General features: G+C 45.2%; 1 protein-coding gene across 3 annotated transcripts in view; it reads right to left on the reverse strand.

The window, feature by feature from the left end:
* rerea (arginine-glutamic acid dipeptide (RE) repeats a) overlaps positions 1–27,301 on the reverse strand; it is a 122,541-nt gene that overhangs the window by 72,090 nt on the left and 23,150 nt on the right. For all 3 annotated transcript variants that reach the window (XM_084553099.1, XM_084553100.1, XM_084553098.1), the window contains exon 2: positions 21,709–21,789. The gene's annotated coding sequence lies outside the window, so the exon portion shown is untranslated. The remainder of the gene's footprint in view (positions 1–21,708; positions 21,790–27,301) is intronic.

Genomic DNA, 27,301 nt, shown 5'->3' on the forward strand with positions numbered 1-27,301 from the left:
TGGCTGGAGAGGGGTTGAGGGGGTCCCAGCTAACGGCACCTAATCCACAATTTACATTAGTGCGATGAAGTCAAGGGCTAGCAGCCAGCGGGGCCCCGTTCAAATACATTTCTCTTTTTTCCGCGCCTGTTTAAATGAGACCTCTGGCCTGAAAAACCACACAGTTTGTGGCTCGATTAACACATCATCCCCCACAATGGCCACACAGCAGGTTTCTGTTACTAAACACAGCTTTTTTTTTTTTCTCCCTTCTCCCCCTCTCGCTCGCCGTCTCTCCTGATCAGCCCTTTCAAAAGACATGTTTTATTCATTCCAATCACTCCCACACTCGCACACAAATCCACGCTTATCTCTGTAGTTTTAATCAAAACCTGTCTAAGGATAAACATCCAAATTATCACGCTTTGCTTGATAAAGCTGGAGGGCTTCTTTTTTTATCCCGCCGAATTTTAGTAATTGATTACCTTGGATTACAAATTTGCAAAAGATCTACGTGTTTTTTTTTTTCTCCTACAGAACAAATAAGAAATTTCTACATTCAAATGCGAATTGAATCTAACAACAATATGACCAACACAGTGATCCACTCAGGTTTGGGAGAGATAGACAGTAAAGTTATTCATGGCATATTCAATTGGAGAATTATGAAGTAGCAAAATGTGATTGGCAAGGATTTAGGGCCGGCTTTGCAAAGGGATTGAATGAAATACTCGCATGAATACAGATTAGAGGAGAACAATGTTAGCATGAATATACACAGGGTTATTAACAATGAGGGCAACTCCAATTGATCTGAATAAACCGGGGAGATTCTCCGCAGTGCAAGGATTCTAGCTGCGGTGATGTTGAGCTGCTGGAGGTTTTTCGTCAGCTCCAATCCATTACTCAGTGCGATCTAATCTATGCTGCCATCCAAGCCCCCTAGAAACAACAGCACAATGAAAGGCTCAGCTAGAGGCAAGGGGCAGGCCACTTCATATGGGATTCTCTGTGGTCTCTGCACCCCGCCTGCTTTGTCTTACCTGGCGCAATCACGGCTCGCTTTATTCTCGTAGGCCCTGCCTGTTTTAGTTCACATCAGCGGGGCAAAGACACTTGTCTGCTCCACTTGTTTTTCAATTCACTGATGAGTAACCACATCTTTTTTCCCTCTGCTAAAGCTGTGCTCACAAAGGCTCTATTTTTAGCAGGCATCCGGGGTTAGTTTAGTAGGTAAAAGCCGTGCTCGAAAAAAAAAAAAAAAAAGAGATAGCTTGGGGCTTTCCAACATCAACATTTAAACCTGCCTAGGAGACGCCAGTGGTAGAAAGCAGAGCACTGCTGCACAAGAGCCGGTTCTCATGCACAGTGGCACTGCCTGCAATAAACTAGCAGTCCAAAAAGATTAACCAAGACAATTAACATGTCTTCCCGGGCTAACAATAGCAGGCAATTCTTTCTACTGGTGATAAAAAACAATCAAAAATGTTCTCTTTTCAACAGGGCAAAGGTAATTTCTGACACAAACATAAGGATCATGCTGTGTGCTCCACAGGGTCTAAGCCTCTACTCCATCTCTAAAAGAAGGATAAATCCCCCTCTAGTCCATGTTTGTGAGCTCTCTGTGAGAGCTCCTAGTGGCCCTAAGGGGGCCGCTCCACAACCCAAGATGTCCATTATCTACAGGGTTTGTGAGCTGGGCTTCATTTCGCAGCTTAATACCGGCTATTCCGAGACACAGTACCTCTCAGTCTGCCACGTTCGTCCGGCTGAAGCAAAGCTGAAGGCCATTTCAGCAGCTCTGACTGCTTGGCGAGGCATCATGTTTTGACACGGCTCCCGAGGGAAATGCCGGGGTTGTCCATTGTCACCCTTCCCCTTTCTTCCACGCGAGCCACTCTTGAGAAATGTAATCGCGAGCAGGCCGGTAAAGAACCTCTCCCAATGTGTCATTGATAAGAGGAGCAGGAGAATGTGAGGTATGCGGCAGCGGCGGCGGCGGCGGACGGGGCTCTCATGAATGTGGCTCTTAATTGAGTTTCCCTGTAGATCTGCGAGCAAGTGCGAATAAAGTGTCTGGTTCGAAAGGATTTCTAGTGTCTTTCACCTCCGCCGAGGCACCGACAATTCAATTTTTTGGTGAATTATGCTGCTGTAATGGAAATTTACCCAAAGGTAAAGCTGAGGTCAGGAGAGGTATAAATACACACTGGGGATACATTCATGAGTGACTAATACTAGAAAACATCTGTATCAGGTATGTTCCTTCAAACATTTATCTCTATAACACAGAACAGAGTTGTAGCAGGGTGGGAGGAGATGACTTATTGTGACAAACGCATGTATACAGTGAAGAGATTTACTGGGAAAGCAAAAAAAAAAAAAAAAAAAGAAAACCCCCAACAGTGATTTTGTCTACTGTTGAAAGGGCTCTTGAGATTTTGATATTTGAGCACTCAATCATGTACCACTTCCCCTGATATTCTGCAATCAAACATCCCCACTCGTCCGCCACGATCTGCCTATCAGCTTAACGATCCCATCCGTCAGTTCAACTCCAACTGGTAGTCTAAATGAGTGCGAGAGAGGAGGAAATGTATTCATACGGCTGCCCTACATCCTCCAGCTACTCTAATCACTATGCCACACAGAGCGACGTGCCAACACGGGAGGATGAAAAAAAAAAAAAACACACAACATAAATAGATTACAGAGTGACAGATAAGACAGCTCTGAGGTTTCAGACGGACAGCACAGGTCAGCGGGGGCACTGAAGGGTGTCTTCGAGAACGGCTCCTCCGAAAAACAAAGCCATTAGGTCAGTACACAAAACAATTTTGCCACCTAAATAAATTATTTAGCTGCGCGGCTGCAAACTCTGCTTCTATCCTCGAGCAGATGGTCGGGGGACAATCCCTCCTTTCAATGTCTTATAATGATCCGAGCCAAAAAAACACCTCCGATACCACAGGATGGTATTACCTCTAATTAGCGAGGGCTATTATTTTATATGCAAACGCCTCTCCTCTAACCACCAACTGCCACTGCGCCAACCATCACATCTGATTGCCATTGCAAAATAAATAAAAGGATTCCTCTTTTAAACATTCCCCTTTTGTTTGTTACCCTACATGCTAATTTTCAGCATTCTTGCAACCAAAGCTATAACTCACAAGTCAATGTGTAAGCACTGCAAATAGACGCTGTCAGTAAACGTTCTTCGGTTGGAGATGTGTTTGTTTAAGGAAAAGGGGACTGGTTTAGGAGGCAGTCATAGTGCGGGTGGGGGTGGTGGGGGTGGGGGGGTGACTTCGGGGAGCGCAATATTCAGTGTAGCGTTCAACCTTGTCATCCACCATCTCAGTCGCACAGGCTAGCGATCCTAGGCAAGCAGAGAGGAAAGCACCCTCTGCAGTGCGCACGAGAAGCATAATGCGAATGATGAATCCGAGCATCCGTGCAGCTAGACACGCTTCCTAAGCTATAGCTACAGACAGAGCTGTGTTGTAAATATTGCCCGGTTCTGGACGTGTTTCCTCTCCCTCATCAAAAAAAAAAAAAAAAAGGGGGGGGGGGGGCAAGCAGGGAAGTGGCTTGGAGTGATGAAAACGCTCCTGGAACAAGCAGGATCTGAGCTCAGAGCTCCCATATCCTCTGTGGACAGCTCATAAAACATGCAGTGGCTGCGACCGGGCCTCTTACAACACACCGCCCGCACACAGGTAGCTTACAAGCACGCACATTTAATTCTCTGAAAGAGTCAGACCCGCGTGGTTTACCACTACTTGGAACACAAGCAAATCCTTCTCCTAAATATAGACATCGGCCATAAGGGGCGACTATTTCTCCCAAAATATTAACAGCAGGGGGATGAGAACAATAGGCTTTTTGGAAAAATTTGACAATAGAGGCCGGGTATTACGCAGTGTACAGTAGTGATCCACAGATTAACTCTGCCTGCTCATGTGTGAAATGGAGACTTGATCCCCAACTGATAGCGTGCGACGCCTCCAGCAAACACGGGCTGCGTAGTTTTCATCTTTCCCAACACGTAACAACTGCAATACATTGGATTACACGTTGCATCCGTCGCAGCGGGCAACGACGACGGCACGTTGGAAATACGGCCCGGCGCAAGGCAACGCGGGGCTGACTGTGGCCGCGATGTCTTTTTTTAAACCAGAGGTGAACAGGGCCGGCTGGGTGTCTGAGTCGCTGTGAATAAGCCTCAGATATTCTTGGAATGTTAATGTTAGGCTTTGACCGTGGCCGCCTCACCGACTTCTCCTCTCGTCGCACAGCCATTAATGACAATGTAAATACTACTTAGCCTTCCCTAAGCCAATACAAACCTTCAAAATTGGGATGATCACTATTGCCTCCTTAAATATTTAATGAAATAACACAAGGAGGAAAAAATACATCGGGTAGGAGTAACTGTTTCCGCCGCACTAAATCACCACAGTGTTATGAGACGCAATTGTTGACTAATCCCATGCTTGTATTGTGTTTAAGCACACCATATGCTGCGCTCATGCATAGGAAATCAGCCCTGAGTACATCTCCCGTTGCAGTTGCTTAGTGAAAATCTAGGAGGGCAGGTTTGTGGAGCTCCACTCTTGTTAAAATAGCTTCCCACTGCATCTGCAAGCTTATAAAAAGCCACTGAGAGCATATTCACTACAGTGCTGCATTCATCTAGGTGTATACACACGCGTCAATCTTAAATGTGTAGGCCGTTGACACACACCGCGTAGGTATATAAACAAAAATTGCTGCTGCTGCGGCTGCTGAGCAACTGTATTTGCAGTCCAGGTCAGACGATGAGCTCAGCCAATAAATGGCTGGAGTAATGTGCCTTGACCTTCTATCTTTCTTTCAGCAGCTCCTTACATATATTGCCGTCTCTCCTCATATATCACTCGGGCAAATGGCGTCCTTCACCCTGCTCCCTCCTGTCCCCTCCTTAAAAGGCTGAGGGGACATCTTTGCCTGCTGGTACTCAATTGACAGCCCTGGCAGCTTCCTCGCTGAGCGCAAGGGAGAGGGAGGGAGGGAGGCGGGGGGGTGAACAAGGCTCGTCGAGGGGAAATGCTGCAATGAATAATTATGTTTCATAACACGCCCAACCCCCCCTCCTTTATTAGCATCAAACAATAATTAACGGGGGAACAGGGGGCAATGAATAGTCTGCTTTTCACTTTCCGGAACAAGAGGGTCAATATGCCCTTCAACCCCTTTTCTCTCTGCTCACCGTCAAAGCGGGAGACACCTCATCCCTCTAAAAACACGTTCTTAGCTTATTTATGATGCCGGCCGCTCTGCTGGAGAAAAGTCGGCATTCCTGCAACCCTCAGCAAAACCCTGCCGGATCACTTTACGCAGCATTTCACCGCTTCCATCTCTAGACCTCTTCTCAGCAGGCCAACCCAACAATCCAATAATGAATATGAAATGCCTCCTAATTGATGTCTATGGGAGCTGGAGCAGCTGAAAATACGAGACTATCGGACATGGGCTCGACTTGATTACGTTTTTTGTTTAACGTCGAGAAAAAAAAATAATCTCTGATCAGCAGTAGCAAAGCCAGTCCTGATCGAATTAGCTTTGCACTAAGAGCTCCATTGATCTTGGCGCTCATCTGTGCAGATGAGGCCTGGAAAGGCAGCTGGTAATCCAATAGGAGTGATGGGAAGTGCTTCAAGGACTCTCTGCCGTGTTTACCCACCTACTTCCTACACAGAGAGGCAAGACGTTAGTGCACGCCACTGGACTGATTGGAAGCCCCGGGGCCTTGGGAGCGCCGGTGAAATGAATAAGAGCCGCAGTGTGACCAAAAGCAAGGTACTTGAAAGCTGAAAGTAATTGCTTTCACCACAGCTATCATGTAATGAGTAAACAGGATGAATCAAGCAGGGCCCAGATCAGCCTTTAAATGAGCTGTGAAGTAACATTCAAGTCCTAATAAAGGCCTCACTTCATAATCCCGGCCCGAAAAAAAAAATCTAACCGCGACACTCATATCAATATTGAGGTGCTATTCACTCATGACTATTTCAAGTGTAATGTAAGGAAAATGGATGTTGGGGAGTCGTGGTAACTTCAAGCGCTGATGCAAACCTTGGCAATCAATTTTTCATGATGGGAATGACATGGAACAAGAACCCAGAGGGCAGAGATCATGTCAAATGAAACAGAGCAAAATGAAGGTAGTAAACGGCAAAACACACACACAGACGTTTCCTCTTTGGAAACAGTTCGAGTGAAGTGCGCCCGAATGGCATTTCTGTTGTGCATTAACTGGAGCTACTGCCACAACAGCGCCGCTTCTCTCTCACACACACACACACACACACACGTAATCCATCAAGGATTCATGAGTGAATGCTCAATAAGAGACTTGAGTGCATTTCTCTCCTTTATATCACTGCACCAAGAAAAGAGTGAGAACTCCTCAGCTACCCACAGACACGCCGCGAACACACACACTACTCTCATACCACACTAATAACCTTGGGCTGTCTACCAATGCCGTGACTTTATGGAACAGTATGGGCTCTAAATAGAAGCTCAATTTCTCACCAGCAGTCTGTAACAGCTCTATTTCAGCCACCCTGTCATTAAATATTTATCTTAGCAGAGTGGCGGATACCAAGGTGATAACCATTTAAAAATCCAAATCCGTGCCTTTTTATGCCCCCCACAGCTCCCTCCACCACTGCCACAACAAAGGCCTATTTTTAAAAGGATTATCTACAAGTGTTCCTTTAATCATCGCATGGCAGAACTGTAGAAATCCCTCAACAACAGACCCAGAGGAATACCTTTCTCTGAAGCCCTATCAGGCGGAGGATCTCCTTCACCGACAGCAGACTGACTGAGTGGGAGTGAGTGTTTTTGAGGATGAAAAGATGTGCTGCTACCTTGCTATGATGTCCTCTCCGACAATCTCAGAACAAAGGCCTCCATTTTGAAGTGGAGTTATGATGGCATGGGGCTCTTAAGGTCTTCTGTTGCTGTGTGTCCTATTGCTTTCTATCCTCTTTGTTAGCCTGCTGTTTGTTATGCTTGCGAGATAAGCCAGTGTTGTGGGTGGCTGGGTGTACTACAGCAACCAGTGTGCTGTTCGAGTGCCAAAGCCGACAGTCTGTGGGAGGGATTGTGAGTGTTATAGATCACCAGGAGACAGATGTCCAGTCTTGCCCCAAAGCTGACTCAAACACTAACCCCAAAAACTTGAATGTTTGCAAACTGGATTGCTTTCTGGTGGGTCTTAAGTTGATCTTAATCAGACTCTACCGTGGCAACCTTGCTCTTTTCCTGGCATAACACTGTGGAGCTTTGTTATTTATGAAACATGAGAGGTGGAAGTCTACTGTGCCACAGGCTGGTAAACATTAGAAGCTGCCTTGTGCAGGCAAACAAGCGAGCTGACTTTTGGTGTAAAGAGGACACAAGGCTCAAGTGCACAAAGAAATGCAAGTTTGGATAGAGGCACAAGCATTAAATGAACACTGCAAACGCCTCTGGAGAACAGATGACTGGCAGGACACTGGCGTCATTGTCTACCATGAACGCAGTGAGATTTTCTGCAGCACTAAAAGTGTCATGCCCCAGTAAGCAGAATCAAACCCTTCGAGCATCTGTTGTCTTTAACACGCCCTCTCTTTGTTTTATTGTGTGCTGTCACAGTTAATGATTTCCTCAAGATCTCCATTTTCCACATATGATTTACATGTTTGAAATGCTCAGCTGAGCAGACACTGGTCTGTGAAACAACAATTACTGCCAAGCCGAATCCAAAGCAAAGTGTTTGGGCTGAGCTTTGAAATTTAATTTCAAAAAAGCTGCGTTGATCAAGAGAAAACAGACAAGGTATCAGCATATTGCCTTTCAGTTTCTTCTTGTTTACATATCTGGATTGTGCAGTCATCCCTTCCAGTGAGAATCACCGCCAGCAAAAACAATTACCCTCCCCCCCCCCGCGACCAAGCACAAGCCTCACAACGAGTGCCTCGTCTCAGCTTGACAATCAAGCCCATTAGATCTGTCTATGAATTAATGCTAGTTAACTTAAAGCACTGACACACATCAAGAATAGTCATTAGCCTGTCTTTTTAGCATAAAAAACAGGCATGATTTGCCGGTTCAGAGAGATCATCTCCCTACATGCGGCCCGGGGCAGCCCTTACTGTCTACCTCATTATTTTTTGGAAGAACAAGGCCGCCGATGAATCCTGTCGGATTAAATGTAAGGTGCTCTTATTATGACCTGGCTTATGCACAACAGCCGACTGCGTTAAGCTGCTCCTCTTACAGACAAAAGAAAATGAAGTAGCTCTCCAACACTGTAAATATACGGATAAATCTCCCCCAACTGAGCTGAAAAAATCAAAGTGGAATGGTTGGAGTACATCACTCCCACACAGCTGCACATTCTGCAGCGAGAAAAGCTGTCAAATGCCGGCTTTTTTTGCTTTTTTTTGTGCGGATACTAGCTGAGCTGACAAGTGCCGATGATACACTATGAGTGATAAAGACATTCATTCCTGCTTAGAGAGAGTTTTTCCAGATGTGATCGTCTGCAATGCTCCAGTGCTTCATTACAGGAGAGACATGGGCTGTTGCTGTGTTTTCCCATTTACGTTGCCAGGGTGACAAATGAAAAGCAGAATCACCCGCACAACTAATCAAATGAGTGAGTGACAACAAGTCAATATTTTCTCATTGTGTGGACAAGCAATATATCTGCACAGTAACAGCCTGCGCTTCAAGGCTTAGGCAACGCTAGACTGACAGCATTATAAGGGTAATGTGCCAATAATCAGGCTCGCTGCGGCCGTTAAGACCAGCGCCGATGAGGATACCGTATCAAAACGGCAACCTTTACCAAGTATGGGCTAAATTACTAACTCAGCAGACATTGTCTAGACTCATACTTCAAACAAGCACACTGGGTTGTGTAATGGCTACGAGCCAAGAAAGACAAAAATGTAATTGGACATTGATCTGTGCAGGGTTATGGATAAACAACTCATCCTAAGAGCAGCCATAATGAGAAGAGCATGTACATACACACACACCTTAGATGTTCAGAGAAAACGAGGAAAAACCTACAAGCGCTGACTAGTGTGTGCTCACAGATTTAACACTGTATGCATTTTGTGCCAGTTCCTCAGGGATCACTTGTCATTCTTAAAAGACGTCTTAAAAAAAAGAAAAAAAGACAATTAGCTAGCTTTTGATTACATCCTTAAACAACCTTAACACAAAACGGGGTATAAACATGCTCTCTCCAAGCGTGGTTAAACACAAGCAAGATCAATGGGTAAATTTATCAGCAAATATTACCATTCGCTGCCTGGCAAGTAATCATTAAGGAATGGCACTGATGCATTATTCATCGGCTAATGTATAATTCAGACTTAACAGCAGATTCTATGCATAAATAAAGCCGTGGTAGATTTAAAGACATTAAATGTTTACTCGCTAAAATAGGATATGAGCGCAGCACCGCACGGATGCGTCCCCCGCTGCTGTCGTTTCGTTATTTTGTTAGCACAGGACGGAAGGCGGATACCTGAATACAGACTCCCGACACCATGCGCGTTATGGCTCTTTTATTGTATAAAGGCGGCTGACGTTGAGCAGCTGATCTGGACAAAGTGAACTGGGCAATACAAGCACACATGACAGCCATATAGTCATTTAATTTTCTGGCATGAGAAGATTTACGAATCGTCGCTCTATCTCCGTCCGACGGCGTCAGTGTTTATGCCTCATATCGCGACCGCGAGGATGTTCACGTTGAAGTGTCGTAGCTGGTGTCAGAGGGGCAGTCAACAGGACGAGGACGAGGAGGAGGTGGAGAGGACACGCGGGCTCCATCTGACGGCGTTCGGAGCAGGCCGGTCCCTGTGGGGGCCGCCATTTCCACTTTATGACCATGCACTGAATTAACAAGGCCAGATGTCTGTCCCCCTCCTACTTAACATGTGTGAAAAGTGCCCTCCGATGGGCTCAGCTGCTTTAAGGATGTACAGACATAGAGGGGGGAGAAGAAAAGGAGATAGTGCCCATTTTCAATTATCCCAATTTCCCACTCATCGCCAGCTCCTGAGGTTTATGGAAAGCAGAAGTATCGGCCCTTCCTCTGTGCGCGCAACAACTCAGACAGAATTTTCTATGAACAATCAACCACCTCTGTCTGATCCGTTCTCCATTTTCAGTAGTCACCCACCAGAGGGTACTGCCTGCTTAGCAGCCCTACCACTCATGTGTACTCTGTCAATCTGTGAGTAATGTATTCTAAATGAGTCACCGGTAATACACCACTATCTGCAAGGACAATAGGTCGTGAAGTGCCGAGTGAGCCTGTTCCATTTAGAAATGAAACCCGTCGAAAGACTCAACAGGACCCAAAGAGATTTATCATCGCTCCTCAAAGCTACGAGCCTGTTTTCTGTGGAGAGGGGGGGTGGAAATGCTACCAACAATGGTGTGGAAGCCATGATTTCCCATTGATTTTTCCTCCTGGCTTTTAGACAAGGAGGGTTACTGTTTTTGTTAGGGGCAAAAGTAAGAGGGTAATAACTTTTTATGTGACTGAGAAATATGCAGTTAAGTCACAAAGGAAGAGATGTAATTTATCATCTCATCAGCAGCTTGTTTTGTTGTGTGCGTGTGTTTTTTTACAGGGCTTGTGTGGCTCTGCTGATTTCCTGAACTGATTCAATTCGATAATGATTCATTTAGAGATGTGTCAGGTATGAAACGATTTGTACTAAACTAATGCTGCCATTGGTTTAGGAGATTTGCGCCGTTTCCACATTATTTTCCCTCCAGTTTTACATCTTGCACATGGCTCTGCTCTCGTCCAGCTCTCCTTTGCCGTCATCACATCAGCTCTCAGGTCTGGCCGTGTTCTCACAGTTGGAGCTTCTGTCGTGTTTTGGATCTGGGAAGCGACGTCGGATCTTTCAAATGAAAATCTATCTTCTTTTTTTTTTTTTTTTTTTTTTTTAAACGAGTCAAACATCCCATCTGTTTTTATTCATGTAACGTATCATAATAACAACTGGATCGCTTCTTTGTAATTACAATGGAATACAGTCGAGTCATTAAGTCTATTACCCAAATGGAAAAGATATCAAGACCCCAGCAGACTCTCTCATTAGGAAGAAAACGAGCGGCTCGCCAACACTGCACCAATTACAACGCGCCTTTTCTGATTTTTTTCCCTCCCTTTATGCATTACATCATAGCGTTAATAATACAGAAACAACCTAACTGTGTTTTTCTAGCAGCCGTCATCCTGACACAGGGAGGGAAAAAAGGGGTTGCAGAGACGCAGCGTGGTGCAATCCCACCGAGGGCCATCATGCGAGCAGATTAAATAACGTTTTTCCAATGCCCTGTCAAACATTCTGTCGCCTCTGAGAAGCTAGACAGCCGTTACAGCCTCACTCTATGAAGCACCTCTCCCTCTCTCTCTGGCTGTACGGTCAGAAACGGCCCCTTTGATCCGGGTATCGCTCCTCAGATTCCTCAGAGGTGACACTCATACACGCGCCTGTATGCGAGCTGAATGTTTACTAGCTCTCTGTACCTTGTCAGTGGTGAGACTTGTGTTTGTGGTGGGGGGGGGGTGACTCACGCCACTACTATGCTTCCCCTGGTTTACATGAATCAACAACACAGAGACTGCGGACTCAGGCCCAGATCAAATTGCACATCAGATTTAATTTCCCACAAACACTAGTATAAAGCACTGCAAATAGAGATGATTGAAACGATACCGGCACCACCATGGCAGTGTGTACATAATTAAGATTTAGGCTGCCGTGTTCTCCTCCGATAACAGCCCCCGCTGCGAAACGCTCAGCGCCGTCTTCCCATAGAAATCCCAACACTGCGGAACAACTCCTGTGTACAACTCCATTAAGAGGGCTGACCACTTCCTCTTTCATTCAGTCCACAAGTAGTGAAACTAAATGGATATCCTGACCTCTGGGGAAGTGAGGAGGATGCTGTTTCAAAATGTGTTCAGAAATACGAGCTATGCAAGTTCTCCCACATGACAGCGTGGGCTCAAGATTGTGATTGCCTCGTGGAGCTAGCCTAGTTTTAATGATTTCTGAGCGCATTGCTGGTTCAGAAACAGATCCATCACTCCACGATTGATCACTTAAACCTGCTGTATTTTTGGTGCTGCAAATAAACTCCCAAGAGGCATCAGCTGAGGACTCATCGATAAGTGATGTAACGCAAAGAGCGCTAAAACCATTAAGATCAAATCTAACGTTAGTGAGCAAGAAACGGCAGTCCATTCACACAAACGCTGTTGAATTTTTAACTACAACCGTGCCTCGTGACTCATACAATGTCACACATTCACATGACTTCTAAAGCAGCCTTCAAAAGTTCAAACAGTGTTTACATGTCATAAATTGTATTCACACAATCGCCCGCTGTGTGCAGAGCCTGCGCCATACGTTAGCCAGCGCCAGCGTCGTCCCACTCAAGTGGATTAATCACATCTGAATCATTAAGCTAGAGGTCACTTCGCGGCTAGCAAGGGGACAAAAAGAACTGCAACAGGAAGCTGGGCCCGGCGGAGATTAGCTCCTCACAATTAGCAATGCAACTTCACAGAGTTCCCCGTAATGGCTAAAGAGAGAAGTGGGGGCAGGATTTCGGGAATTGTTTTTTACTATATGGCAGAGATTGGAGGCAATCACTTCATGCCCTCCCCGCTCCTCCCCGGGTTTGAATCTTTTCTTTGTGCTCATGTGGTCACATTGCCCTGTAGTTTCAGCTCCTGACTTCAAAACTCGCTACGACCAATTTACAGTGGTTTCAGTAAACACACACCGTCCTCCTCCTCCTCCTCCTCCCCCCTTGTGCCGTAACCTCGAAAAAAAAAAAACACTAGATAAGCTGCGTTTCAGACACATAACTGTAGTCTGCTTTCAAATCCTAAGCTGCCGCCTCCTAAACACACACACATATATATCCCACCAGCCAGCCTCTCCCCCCTCCTTGCTCTTTTCAACAACAGGCACAGATCTCCCCCCACCACCACCACCACCGCCCCCCCACAGTGAGAGCTGCATGTGCTTAGGCCAGAGTTCATAGCCTCTGGGGTGCTGAAGGAGGGGGGAAGTCAAGTTAATTTGGTGGTCCTTCAACAGTTTGCAACTCTCCTACAGCAGGTCGCACACACACTTTCCTAACCAGCTTTCCAAAAATAAAAAAAAACTCACACACACATTCCACTTCTACAATCCAATAATCAATTTATGACATGAGAAAGGCTGCAAATCCAACAGCCAGCCCTTTATGTGACACTAGGGGAAATCCCCCTCGTCAAATTTATGTATGTCCCACTGACTCATTCTCATCCATTTCAAAGAATTTTCTTGTCATAATGCAACTTTTCCTCGAAGTAACTCAAATTAACAGACACCAGACCAGTCCCTTTTTTTTTTTTTATCATTATTATTATTATTATTTATTTATAAATCATCTTTGATGCGTGTTTCCTGTGCTGCGTGGTAGCCAGTGTAAAGCCTCTCCTTTTGTTTACCCCATTATTCTCTCTTTAAATCCATTAGCAGCTGAAACTCTGTTACATGCTGGCCGGGTCATGGAGGTTGCTCGAGGGGTCTGCTACAGTCCAGGGAGAGCCAAGTTTTACAACAATGCGGCCAACTTTCAGCTCCCCAGAGCTCTGAAAAACATTTGACTCCAGGTCACACACGCTTCCTCCTCCGAGTATAAACAGAATTAGGACACTTATAGCTCCAACTCTAAGTGCCACCCGGCTTCAGTCACTACTATTGCCCAAATTCCGTTTCTTTATCACCCCACACACTGCTGCTGCTTGCTGCTTGCTGCTGCTGCTCCCCGTGTGCGCCCCCCTCCCCTTACCTCCACCAACCACAACTATCCTGCAATCTTTTTTTTTTTCTTTTTTTCTATTCAACTACTCACCCGCCAGTCTGGTGATTCTTGGGAGTCCTGTAGACTGCTGCAAACAAGTTCAAAACGCGATCCTTGCCCCGGATGACCCGCCGAACTTAGAAACGGCAGCCAGCTGGAGCAAATCCAAGAACCGGGACCAGAAAAAAAAAAAAAATGAAACGAACACGGACACTTTGTATCCCCCGTTTAAAAAAAAAAAAAAAAAGAAAGAAAAAGAAACGCTACCCGCACGGAGGGGCTCGGGCGAGCACTTGCTTCAACAAAAGACGGTTTCACTTTACTGATAGACGTCCGAAATAGCCGATCAAAGGCACTATATCGCTGGCGAGCCCCCCCTCGAAACTGCTCCTAATTCCCTTTGGCCGTGTTGTTGCTGCTGTCGATGATAGTGTCCACATGAAAAGTAACACAGCGCTTGTTTCGAGGGGTAGGAAACCAGTGAGTTCGCCGTTAACAGGCTCCGCTTCCTTTTTCCACACACACACACACACACACACACACACACACACGCTCAACACACACCGCGCACACACGGTCTCTCTTTCTCTCTCTCCCCCCTCTTCTCTCTCTCTCTCTCTCTCTCTCTCTTCCCTATGCATACACACTCCCCTCCTCCTCCTCCTCTTCAGCTGTTCAACAGACGCATCCACATGGCTGACCTAGTCTTTCTTTATCCAGACACTAGTGAAGGAGAATTACGCCGACCACACTCAAAAAAAAAAAAAAAAAAGCGAGAAAAAAAAAAAACGAGCGAAACAAAAACATGGACTGGATTCAAATAATCGTCATGGACAAAGGGGTGGGGGTGGTGGTGGCTGGGGAAGGGGGGGACGCCAATGGGGCTGTTGATTGATGGCAGCACCGCAGGGAAACGCTGCTGCATGCGTGTGTGTGTGTGTGTTTGCTTGCAACTGCATCAGGAAGCGATACGCACGGCAGCCAAAGTGGCCCGGCCGACCATCATCAACCGATCAATGATAACGCTTATGGGAATGTGACTGAAACACACAATGAACACTAGTAGTAGCAGTAGTTGTTGTGCCTTTGTATAAATAATGGCTTAACAGTCCACGCGTTTTTTTTTTTTTGTTTGTTTGTTTGTTTTTCCCGCGATGGCACGCTTTAATGGCAACAGGAATAAATGCGCTTTTACGCACAGGTCGCCCGATTTCTATATCTGAAAACACTGGTGTACATGCACCTCCAGGGAAAATGCACAAGAGGGAGGCGACTGAACGACTGCTCAGGCTTGTGGAGCTCATTTGCATTTTTTGGATAATGAATTAATTAGTCACCCCCACCCACCCACCCCTCACCCATTAAAAAGGCAGAAACAAGCAGGGATGATAATGTGACTAGTCCATTAGTCATATTCGTGATTTTTTTTTTTTTTTAAAAGGTGATCCCTTCCTGGCTATTTTTTTCCCCATTGCTGCTGTGTTTTACGGTAGAAAATACACATTTCATCCCAAATTAGACAAAATAAATCTGATACACTTCCCCCCTTCCACACATGCAGGAAGCGCGGGGAAACCAACAAAGATGGAGCGCATTAAGTTATAAATTAATAGGGCGATTTTCATTTCACTGAGCAAGTAGCTTGACACATTTTCATTGTCTTAAACATGATATTGGATCACTGTCAAAATCCAATTAAGTAAAGCAAATAGTCTGAGCATTGGGCTCTTTTTGCACTAAAGACAAACCAGAGGCAGCAGGAGAGACGGGCAGTGGGGATCAATAGAAATTGAGTTGAGGGCGGTGTGCAGGGGGGCCCTTCATTGTGCTACAAACCACGTTGGCCGTCTTCGTTTCAATAGCGGCGGGCGATGGAGAGGCTCTGCTGTGCAACAAAGTGCTGGTAAAACCTTTTCCAGCTCCTGAGGCAACTGTCCTGAGAAGTCGTACTCCCCTCCCTCCCTCCCTCCACAGAGTAACCCAACACCACGGCAGCCACTGCTCCTCCCTTATCACAGTATGTATACATTTCACAAGGTCAATGTTTATGATATTTACACACACACGCACATAGTCTGCCTCCTTTCCTGAGCTACGCAAACACTCAGAGGATCTAAGATTGATAAGGAGGCGGAAATGCACGTCTCTCTTGTTTCTTTTACGCTTTGACCGTGCATTATAAACAAAGATACTGGAAGGTACACTTTTTTTTTTTCCCTTTCCTACCGAGTCATATGTCACTATTTTCAGTACAGTGTGAGGCTTAAGTTGGCCCGAGACAGCAGCGAAAGACTGAGTGCAGTGAATCCACTCTGAAGGCAGTGCAAAGCAAAGCTGGATTGGCTGGCGGGGCAGGCTCCCCTCCCTGGCAGATGAGATCCCATTATCAGGCAGACGAGAACTCCACCTCCAGGATTTCACAGCTCCTCTGTTTATCACATGGCTCTGTCAAGTTGGGCACCATTAACCGATAATGAAAGGAGACAACCGGTGCAGTTACAAGCAAAGCACTCCACATTCTACAGGCCTAAGCATGTATCTGGGAAGCTGACTGTGTCTATTCAATTCTGTTCAGCATTCAAATGGCCCATCACAATACGTTTTCCCTGAGCACCCCTTTCTACAGCTATAGCTCCTTCGATCCCGACAGACCAAAAACCGGTTACTTGGTCTGTGTTTCTCAAGTCGGAGGAAATTAAATTTAAGAGAGGCTGCTCAAAGGGAGGTAGGAAAAGTACCTAAAGAACAATTCCTTGTAATAGTTTAAAAAAAAAAACAAAGGAGTGAATGAGAAGGGAAAAAAAGCACCAACAAACGATCATTCAGAAATATGTCTCCTTCATCCACATCAAACACAATTAGTACAAGTGTTACTAAACAATAAAAAAAATAAACTGCCAGAGCACCACTGAATCAAAGACCAGCACACCCTCCTTCTCCAGCCTGACTACTCCATTTATGGTTTATAGGATTCTGTAGCCACTTATGCTCATTAAAAATGAATACTTAACAAAAGCTGTGGCTGACACAAACTGTTTGCTTTAGCCCGATTCCTCCACGCCGGAGAAAAACAAGCCACTCAGAGGCAGCAAACAGAGAGCGAGCGAGCGAAAGAGGGGAAAAAAGTGCTCGGCAATACAAATAAGTCAGCCAGTAGCTGAAACAACAGAAAAAAGTGACACGGATGACTGAGCCAGGCCTGCGAGAGACTTGGCAAGCCTCAGAGGCCTTGGCCTCTTAAGCACTCATATCTAGTAACTTCATTTAATACATTCACCAGGGATGAGCAGACAAGTTGAAGGGAAAAAGGGATTGGGAGAAGAAAACAGACTTGTAAACCAAGAGGAGGGTTAGGTTGTGGTGGTGGTGGCGGCGGCGGTGGCGGGGGTGTGCTTCAGAGGATCGACTTTAACACATGACTAAATCTCTACAGTCGTAACAAGCTAACGTCCCCGCTGCCAAAAACATAATAAAAAGGAGGGAAAAACGGATGTGCTAGATTGAACTTTGAGACTGTTTTACCATTCTTAGGCAGGTATTATCTAAAGGAGCTCTTTCTTCTTGTATTAGAAATTCGAACAGTGCTTTTCCAGATGGGGGCCTTTAAAGCAGTGACTGTCTTCGCCACACGTACTATATCCATAAAGAACAAAGGCTCTGTGTGACTGCTGCTTGAAGTTACTGTTCCTCATACTGAAGGCGAGTGCTGATAGCCCCTCCCCTCTCTCTGCTGGCAGGCGAGCAAAAAAAAAAAAGAAAAAGAAAAAGAAAAAAGCTGACTTCAAATCATTCATTGCCCCTTTTAGCCTTCGTGGATTCTTAAGAGAGCACTTTACAAGTTGGGGGAATCCAAAGGGAAAATAGGGTCTTACACGACTAATTAAAACACAGACTTTGCCTGAAGGGGTTTGAGAGAAGGGGAAGCAATAAAACAATCCTCTTCAATCTCCCAACAAAGTAACTCAAGGAAATTACTCAACTAAATATGGTTAACGACACGCTTGTTGATCTCAAGATTCAATCTTTTTTTCATGCTGTTGCTTTGGCTAAAAAAAACAACAACTATTTTTAATAATTGTGGTTTCATGTTTCTCGGTACAAGCGAACATCAAGGTGACAAGAGACCGACTGGAAATCAAGATGTCCTTTGGAGACAATCAAAACAGACAGCTAGTAATTAAGCTGCTACCTTGCAAGCCTTTATTTGCTATCATTAACACAGTTGTAAAAATGTGAGGGAAGCCAGGGAATGGTATTTCACTTTAGGCAATCAGTGCAAGGTCTAGCCTCGCATAGCTATCTTGTTTACATAGCTATTCACAGTCACATTTGGCAGCCTCGCAACACTCTGAAAACCAAGACACTTGTAGGCTACATATGTCTAATCTCTTTGCCAAGCTACACACAAGCTACTCAAGAGAGTGCAACTTGCTCGCAGCAGCCATTTGGTAGAACTGTTTTGCGCGTTTTAAAAGATGAATGTAAGTAAACCCTACTCCAGATGGAGGTAGTGGCCACCTGGCAGATAAATTGATCAAATGCTGGGCGTTGAGAACGCGCAGCATTTTCTCTCTCTCTTCAAAAAGCTCAGATTCGCTCATTTTGCAGACTTTGATGAATAAACTTGCTTTTAATAGAAGCCCAAGTTCTGTCTGAATTCACGCATACAGAGAGCACTGTAGTTCCCATCAGAAACTTTAAGCTTGCCGAGATGAATACTAAGAAAAACGGAAGATAATAAACCAAACCTGTGAAGTGTTAAAGCCACATGTGAAGAGAGAGTGAACACAGCCATAAACAAATGCACACGTGTAATACCTCAGACGCTGTTTGACTAAGCCCCTGATTTTCCACAGACATTCTTCAAGCTCTCACATGGACTGTCTGTGTCTGTCTGATTCTCCGGGCAAAACAGGGCCTCATTCATCTGAATAAAAGAGCAGTTCAGCCTGCCGTGGCTGCTCTGAGAACAGGCTCTGAGGAATGAGGGTGGATTTCCAAGAGGGCCACAGAGAGACAGGGTGCAGGCCCGCGGTGCAAAAGAGGAAGTTTACATTTCAGGCAAATCCTTTTGTGAACAAAGACACGGCAAGATAAACAAACAGTACATGTGCCTGACGCTTAGCTCTCGGTCCGGCTAAGAGAGAGAGAGAAAAAAAAATCCCATTCCCGCAGAGTGGGAGTGTGATTAAAAGCGATCAGCAGTTATCAAAGCAAATGAGGTTCACGGTCACGGAGGAAAGAAAGAGACAAGAGTGGCAGTTGGTGTGTGTGATTGTTGTGCGGTTACTGTCTCCAGGCTAATGTGCTCAGATAGCCAAAAACTGCTCCATTTCACACAGAGCACATGGCCCGTCTCACCTCCATACAGTGCCACCGTGTGGACAATGAGCAGAGGTGCAGCTTCACGCCACTGCTGCTGCTGTGTTGGACGGTGGGGGGGGGGTGGGCGGGGGAGCTGAGGCTCATAATGCGTGAAACAAAAAATTAACTCTGCACACTATAATTTATGACATGTGCGCGCTCAATATGGCGCAGTGGCCCACAATGCCGTGTCTTTTTTCTCCCCCCCCCTCCAGCACCAACGCTTATTCAGAAATCAATTATTCTCCTCTGGTCACACTCGGCTACTCTCAGTGTGTAAGCTAATGATTCAGCCATCTAGTTTACAGATACATAGCGATAACTAGAATAAGCACATCCATTATAGGTCAGGGGAACAAGATTCTCAAGTCAGTCAAGCTCATGTTTCACATCTTGGATTTCACCACCTCCCTTTCCTCACATTTTTAAAAATTTGGCATGAATAATAACAGGGAGAAGTAATCTCAAAGGCAAATGCACGATCGGCATTTCAGCACTGGGTGCGGTGAGAAAAGGATGTGTTATTCAAAGACACGGCACGCAGACAGGGTGTTGAGTCTGTGTTATGAGATTAGACTGTTTTTTTTTTTTTTTTTGTCTTCTTTTTTTTTTGTGGGAGCGAATGGTTAAAATCAGCCCGTGTGCAGTCGGAGCAGACAGTTTGGAGATCAGTGCTGGGGTCAAGAGGAGCCACTTAGCTGTGCTTTGGCCTTCCAACCCCTACAGCGCTCGGAATCAACCGTTCCACTGTGGGAGTAGATAAAAAGCTTGGCAGCGGTCTTGCAAACGGGAGACGGCTACATTTACCGATGCACGCGGGGATTTATTTATGGCTTTTTTTTTTTTTACAGGTACAAAATGGAAATTAATGGGAATAAGTAGGAAGGTGGAAAGCTCGCTCATTAGCCAGAATATATATTAGGTTAGACTCACGAGTGCAGATCCCCCCCAAAGGTATTAAATCTTCTTCTGAGCAAACAAAACAGCGAGCAATCCAGGCTAAAAACTACACCTCTCTCAGTCACAAGTGAACCGTGAAGGTCATTTTTGATTTGTCCAACTGCTGTGACTATCACGTAATATGAGAGTTAATGAGATTTACGGCTGGTGCTTCTACAGCAATAGACAAGAAGGACTGTTGCTTAGATGTCTCTGTTGAGAAAGCAGCCTGCGAATAATATGTTGCGTGTCATGTATGATTACAAGGCTCCTTGTCTATATCATGTGGACTTGAGAATAAACTGGGCACGAGAGTGTGCCTCCAATTATGCTGTTGTGCACAATCAAAAGAGGCGAACTGGAAATTGTGCAAACCGCATGTTTGGATGCACATATTCATAATGCACGAAGCATCTGACATACAAAAATGTGTGTGTGTGTGTGGTGTAAAGCGCAGGTAAGAGACGGTAACCCGCTGGGAAAACCTGGTTGAGGGAAAGTGTTGATATTCAGCACTGAGCGGCGTAAACCTGCCACGCAGCATGCCAACCGTCTTTACAATACCAACAGTGGGGAATAAACAGAGGAGGCTAGGTGCAGCGTCGGCTCCTTAAGTCAGCTAGTGGAAGAGGGATGAGGGTGGAGGGAAAGATAGATGGGTCGAGCGAGGGAGGGAAAGCCGGAGGAAGGGAGGGAGTGAGAGCTGTAGCTCACTCTCTGTTCCTGCACACATCAGCAGCAGGAGGGCAGGGATGCGCGGAGGCCACAGCAAGCCAATTACCAAACTCATTAAGTAACCTGCTAGCCGGCTTTGAACTACAGCCCCCTCCATATCGTGACTGGATTCTCTGCCGCTGTTGTGGACATTCAGATTGCTGCTGCTGTCATTCTCCACCTTTTTTTTTTTTTTTTTTTTTTTATAAACAGCAGGAAAGTGGACCCGAATTGGCAAGACAGTAATCACATTTTTACAGCGGTTCAGTGGAATTAAAAGTGCAATGTGAAATCAGAAAAGAAATAGCAGTGAAACAGAACGTTAAAACTGGTAGTTTGAAGGTGTCGCAGCGGCAAAGGGAAGCGGGAAACAAAGGAGAAAGACCTGCGTGTACATAAAGTAATCATGAATCAAGACACAAACACGAGAATACATTAGCTTGAGCTAGCAACTGAGGGATGAATCAGCGCTGACAGGCTTGAGCTGTTCTCCCCAGCAGCATTGAAATTAGCAGCAAAGATGGCTGTGATAGGGAGGAGGATAGCGAAGAAGAGGCAGAACGAGGGCTGAGGAAGATGATGGAGAAGCGTCACGCTGAGAGCACAAAGGCGGCCGGGGAGAGAACATGATCATGGTCCACTGGGTGCGGAAGGAATAGAAAAAATAAAAAAAAATGGGGGAAGGAGGAGAGGAGGAGGGGGGGTTAGTGCAGAGGAGAAACACTGCGTTAGTCAGCGCTCCAGTGTCACGAAGCATTGTTGACTAACCTTGACTGCATTCACCTCCTAGCTCACTGCCACACTGCCTCTCAACAAGTATTGACACAACGACAGTCTGCAAGAGAAAAGCTGAAGGGAAAAAAAAAAACAGACACACAGAGAGGACAGGGGAAAAAAACATGAATGACGTGTAAATGGAACAAACGAGGTGATAACAGATTGACAGCAGAGGTGTATGCCTGGGTGAAGACGGCTGCCACATTCGGCATCGTGTTGAACACATGGCGAATGTGGCCACCGAAAGCCACAAAGTGCATGAAAAAAAATAAAAAAAAGGAATAATACCATTCACAGTGCAGTTAACATTTTCTATGAGGAGATTGTGAGCATTTATTCTGAGCCAGTATTCATTTCCCTCTTCTCAATAAACCTCTCTGGATACACACAGATCTAGGCACTTATACCTGCAACACACACTGTAAAAAAAAAAAAAAAAAAAAAAAACACACACACACGCTCCCCCACCCCTGAACCTCCCCCATTATCCCATGAGCCCTCTCTTCTCTGCCTCGCTCTACAAGAGCTTGGAAATAAAAACATCACAGCTCTGCCTCGCAGCACCTGTTCAATAACATTGACATTTCACATTCAGCATCCGCACACTGAGAGATTCCCTGCATTTACTCTCTTTAACACGCAGACACATGAAACACACACACACACACAATCTGCTATGTGTCAATGTAAGCGTTTTCGTACTGCAAAGACTCGGGGTGCGTGCGTTTCTGTCCAGAATGTGCGCATGAAGTCATGTGTGTGCAGTAACGACAAAATTAATTGGATTAGGTAAAGTACAAATTTTGATTTTTAACAAATATCGTGTACAACTCACTAATTAAAACATGGTAATTCTTGCATTGCGTCAGTCTTTTGTAAAAAACCGTTCACTGCAGCCAATTAGTGAAGTCGGCCCACGTGACTCAACGGTGTCCCACTTTTCCCGGTGACCAAACCAGCTGCAAAACCACAATGGTGACGATAATTTGGGAACATTTGTGAGCTTGTTTTACAAAAATAAAGGCAGTGTAACAAGGTGAACAACTGAAGGGTACGTGCCTGGACTGTATGCGTGGTTTTAAGCAGGGTGTGGCTGGTTTGTTAACCAATTATTCATTCACAACAAAGCTCGTACAAAACAAGACGGCGTCCCCAGACATTTACCAGATGTGCAAAAATTATTCCGTTTGTTATTTTCCTTTTTTTCCCCCCTCCCTCCACGTCTCTGATGCAACACACCTCCCGAATTCAGCTCTCGTGATGTGAAATGGTCTGTTCGGTTTTGAATTTGAAAATAACACCAGGTGCGCAGTGAATAAAATCAAACGCATTTCTATCCAGGCAATCTCTGTTCAACAGCACGCAGCGAGCGGGGCATAGCGTTGTCTGAGAAAGAAGCAGAAACACACGCAACAACCACCCTGATAAGCGTGCATTATTTATATTCACTTCGAGATCAATCTAAAGGCAGATTTCTGGGGTCAACAATGTGTAGATATATAACATGACAATATCGTGCATGTTGCCGTCTACTGCCAGGTCTCAGCGGTGTCAGCAGGTGCAGCCTAACCTGTGTGGCTGAGCGGTGACATCTGTTTTTACAGCGCTGGAGTCATCAGAGTTTCGCCATAAACGCGGATTAAATGACAGTAAATCTGAGGATTAGTATGAATAAGACAATGCACACATGCACTCATCTATCTCCATGTTAAAAAAAAATAAATAAAAAAATCAGTCCGTGACTAACCCATCTCCATTTTAATCTACTCGGCGGACAAGCTGTATTCAAATAGCACAAGGCATGCAACATCGTTCCTTTCACAAACTGCCGGTCCGTCCAGTCGCTCCCACCAGTCACAACAGAGCAACTAAAACGAGCTCAAGAGGCCTAGAAACGTCTCGTCCTATATTCCAGCATGTGTGCTCATGTGAAAGCATGATCACTTCTGTGCTCCGCGAGCTGAGGGATATTATTTGTGAGCACCATGGGGTGATGTGCATGACGACAAAAGCAAACTGGCCTTTCCTTCTTTGGCTGCCTCACACACACACACCAAAATTCACTCAGCCTCGATGCAACCTTTTTGACATTACAATCCCAAAATCCTGCGCTGAAACCCCAATCCCCTCTGACCACCAAGGCTCTCCGGAAGCTGGCCGACATCTAAGCGAAGTGCCTCGAATTTTCGTGACTTCAGTCGACCTCAGTCTGCCAGTGTATCTGGCCGTCCTGCACATGCCTGTCACAAAAGCCACTATTTTAACACTGGGCTCATGTTAAGCACTTTCAACACCTCCACAGGCCAACACAAAGAAACCAAAGAAAGCCAAGGCTGCACCTTCACTATTTCCACACTAAAGGAGGCGAGTGTCAAGTGTGTTAAGATATGAGCTGTGATTCCAAAAGGGGCTTCAAAAGATAGGATTATGTATGGCTACAAGAAATGAATCTAAAACAGTAATAATTACACATAGACCTCTAAATAGAAAAGTAATCTAGAGCAAGAAATTAATATAACTAATGCCAAATTTCTAAATGTCTACCTGGACACAATATATTTTGCCAATAAAAAGGTCTGAAAATGTCCTGTGAGTAAATGCTTTTGCACATTTTTCTTTCAATATCTTGCAGTTATTTACAATTCACTGCGTGTTATAAGAGTCTAATAACAGTTTAACATTAAGAAGGAGAGACCCGAGTGAAATTATGACACCATATTGGCTGTAAAGCGCAACGTCTAAGCTTTCAGAAACGGTTGTTAGGTTTTCTGATTGAGCAAACCGTGACGTAATTACGGTAATCCAAAGTATGTGTGGGCAAATGTACCACCAGCGTGGTTTTAAAGGGTTAATGCAAGCTGATGTTTGTGCAAATGTAATCATTTTAAACATATAAAATATAAATATATAAAGAATGGATTGAACGGGAGAATACGGTACGGTTATTTTGCAATTGGAAGAGCTGCATACTTGAAGACTCGGACGTATTTTTAATTGGAAAAGTACTTGGGCAGCGATTGATGACGAAGACAAACACAAGTACAGAAAAGAACGCATATTTATAAACCCTAGGAGAGCGTCTGTGCCAAATCTGAAGGAATTCCCGACGTTTCTCAGGTATTGCAATTGCATGAATTTCCAGCCGTACAGGAAAAGACGATGCCTCCAGTCACCGCTCTCACTACCACGGAGGCATAATAACTGGACAAAGCCTATGATACCATGCATGGGGACACAAAGCACCAATGTTTATCTCAAATCAGCCTGGCATCCATATTTGGCAACCTGCAGCAACCTGACACCCACATCCAAAATGGCTGCCCTGGTCACGACGGTTGACCGCAGCCACCTATGGAGCCAAAGGAAAGCGATTACCCAGTGATTAGTGTGTGTTGTGCGGTAGCTCCATTAACCTTTAGAGAAACACAGGTGTAGCCAAGTGGAACGCTACATGAGTGGGGAGAGACAGAGAGAGAGAGAAAGAGATGGAGAAACTCAGTGTGACAGTAGAGCTGCTCCAATTAGGTGAGCACATTGAGCCATCAGGCCGGCGCATTCGTCAACACACACAGAATGCCAGTCAGCAGCACCAGAAGGCTCACCCGCCTCTCTACCACGCTACTGTTACCGCGGTGTGGCGGAGAGGGAAGGGGGGGTGTGGGGAGAGTGACAGGGAGACATTTGCAAAGCAGATTTGGACCACTCTCCCCAGCATTTGGCAGAGCAAATCTTTCTATGCACAGTTTGGGTGGTTTTTACTAGCACTTCCCCTGCCCCCATAGACTGACCATGGACTGCTAATGATATCATTATCATACATGCTCTGCAATTATCCACACCCACGGCGTGCCAAGATCAATGGACAGCAAAATCTGGATCAATTGATTAGACTGCTGCTGCTAAGCTGCTAAAACATATTTTGCTCACAGTCAATGTGTTGTTGAATGGGCTGTGAACGAATTGGGTCCCTGCCTGTTTTTCAGAGCGCAGCATCCAGACGTGGGGTTAGGCAAGTGGATCTGTGCCATATAAGAAGTGAACTGAATTGGCAGGGCTGATGAGCTTCCCGCGCTCATCATAATGCCACAACCACAGCCTCTACCATTACGCACAAAGCACCCAAATTAGGGACAAAGTGACTATTTAACATTCCTAACCACGACTAAACAAATTAATGCCGGTATAATTTTTCTATTGTCCCTTTGTCGTATTGTCATTGTTGTCATCCGCCACCATGTCAGAGTGGTTTTATTTGGTAAACCACATCACGAGCGGCGAGCCTGCGAGTATCCGTTCCAGAAAATGTGTTCCAACTTAAACACAGCGAAAAAAAAAGGCAGATTTGGTTTTGTTCAGCATGCACAGTTAAACATCTGAAGGCGAAACCCTCTGCTGTGGAAGGAACTATAATCATGGGAAATTAGACTCTTCCAGTGGCACTGCAGCAGGAACACTTAATACCATCTCCTCCGTTTCTTCAAGAGCGCGGAGGGCGGAGGGGTGGGGTGACTTTGGGTAACATGTTCTGAATTATCTGATGAGTGAAAATCAACGACGATGTTTTAAAGCGCAGGCGCGAACGTCTACAGCTTGATCACAATGAACGAATTAAAAAGAGAGGTCGAAACAAACGAGCCCGGCAACATCCTGAACATCAGTGACTGATTGCAAACCCACAAATACGCATTTTCGTGACGCTTAAATGTTTAAACTTAGACCCGCGACAATTTGTCATTTGTAATCATTTCTGATACTTTAGGGGAAAAAAATCAAGATAGATATTTTTCTTTTTTTAATTTTCTTCCTCCAGTATGAAAATAAACAGCTTTCTTTGTGTTTGAGAAATAATTGTGAGGACTAATCGATGAAAAAAAAAAAAAAAAAAAAAAAAAAAATCATCTGCGGCACAGACGTTAATTAAACCCCAACAAAATAACACAACAGCTGACAATACAACACAACCCAATTTAACGAGAGTGCCCAAAATAGTTGAAGAGTTGAATTAACACACCCCTCTTATAAATCTCCCAATCATCTCGAGAGTGCCATTTATTGCAGGGGCACTGGCCTGCATTATATTTTACAGATATTATTTTATTAGGCCCACCACAATCCTGAGCAGCGTTCACGCTTAAATCATAAGCACTCCCACCTTTTTCCTGCCGCTGACTTGGTCTCAATCACGACCGTAATTTGAGAGCAGCCTGATTGTGTTAGGAGGAAGCTGATTGCGCTGATGAGCAGCGAGCTAGTGAGGAGGAAGAAAGTGGGTCATCTACGCTGAAAGAAATTGAATTTTTTTCTCTTAAAATGAATGCCCTGTCACCTGATTGACGAAAGAAAGAAACAATCAAGTATGAATCCATCTCTAGCGCAACCTTGAGTCATATTGAAATCACATTTTGGTGAGCCCGACGTATCCGCGGGGTTGACTCAATCCTTGGGTTCTCCTATCGTCATCCTTCAGGCGGCGTGATGCAACTTATTCCCCCGTACAAAGGCTAATGCAGGTAAATCACACCTAGTGGACTTGAATGCCTGACACTAAGCGTCCCTGCATACTGGCTAGCTCGAGTGGGCGAGA

Source organism: Chelon labrosus, assembly GCF_963514085.1.
Source record: "Chelon labrosus genome assembly, chromosome: 10".
Lineage (NCBI taxonomy): Eukaryota > Metazoa > Chordata > Actinopteri > Mugiliformes > Mugilidae > Chelon > Chelon labrosus.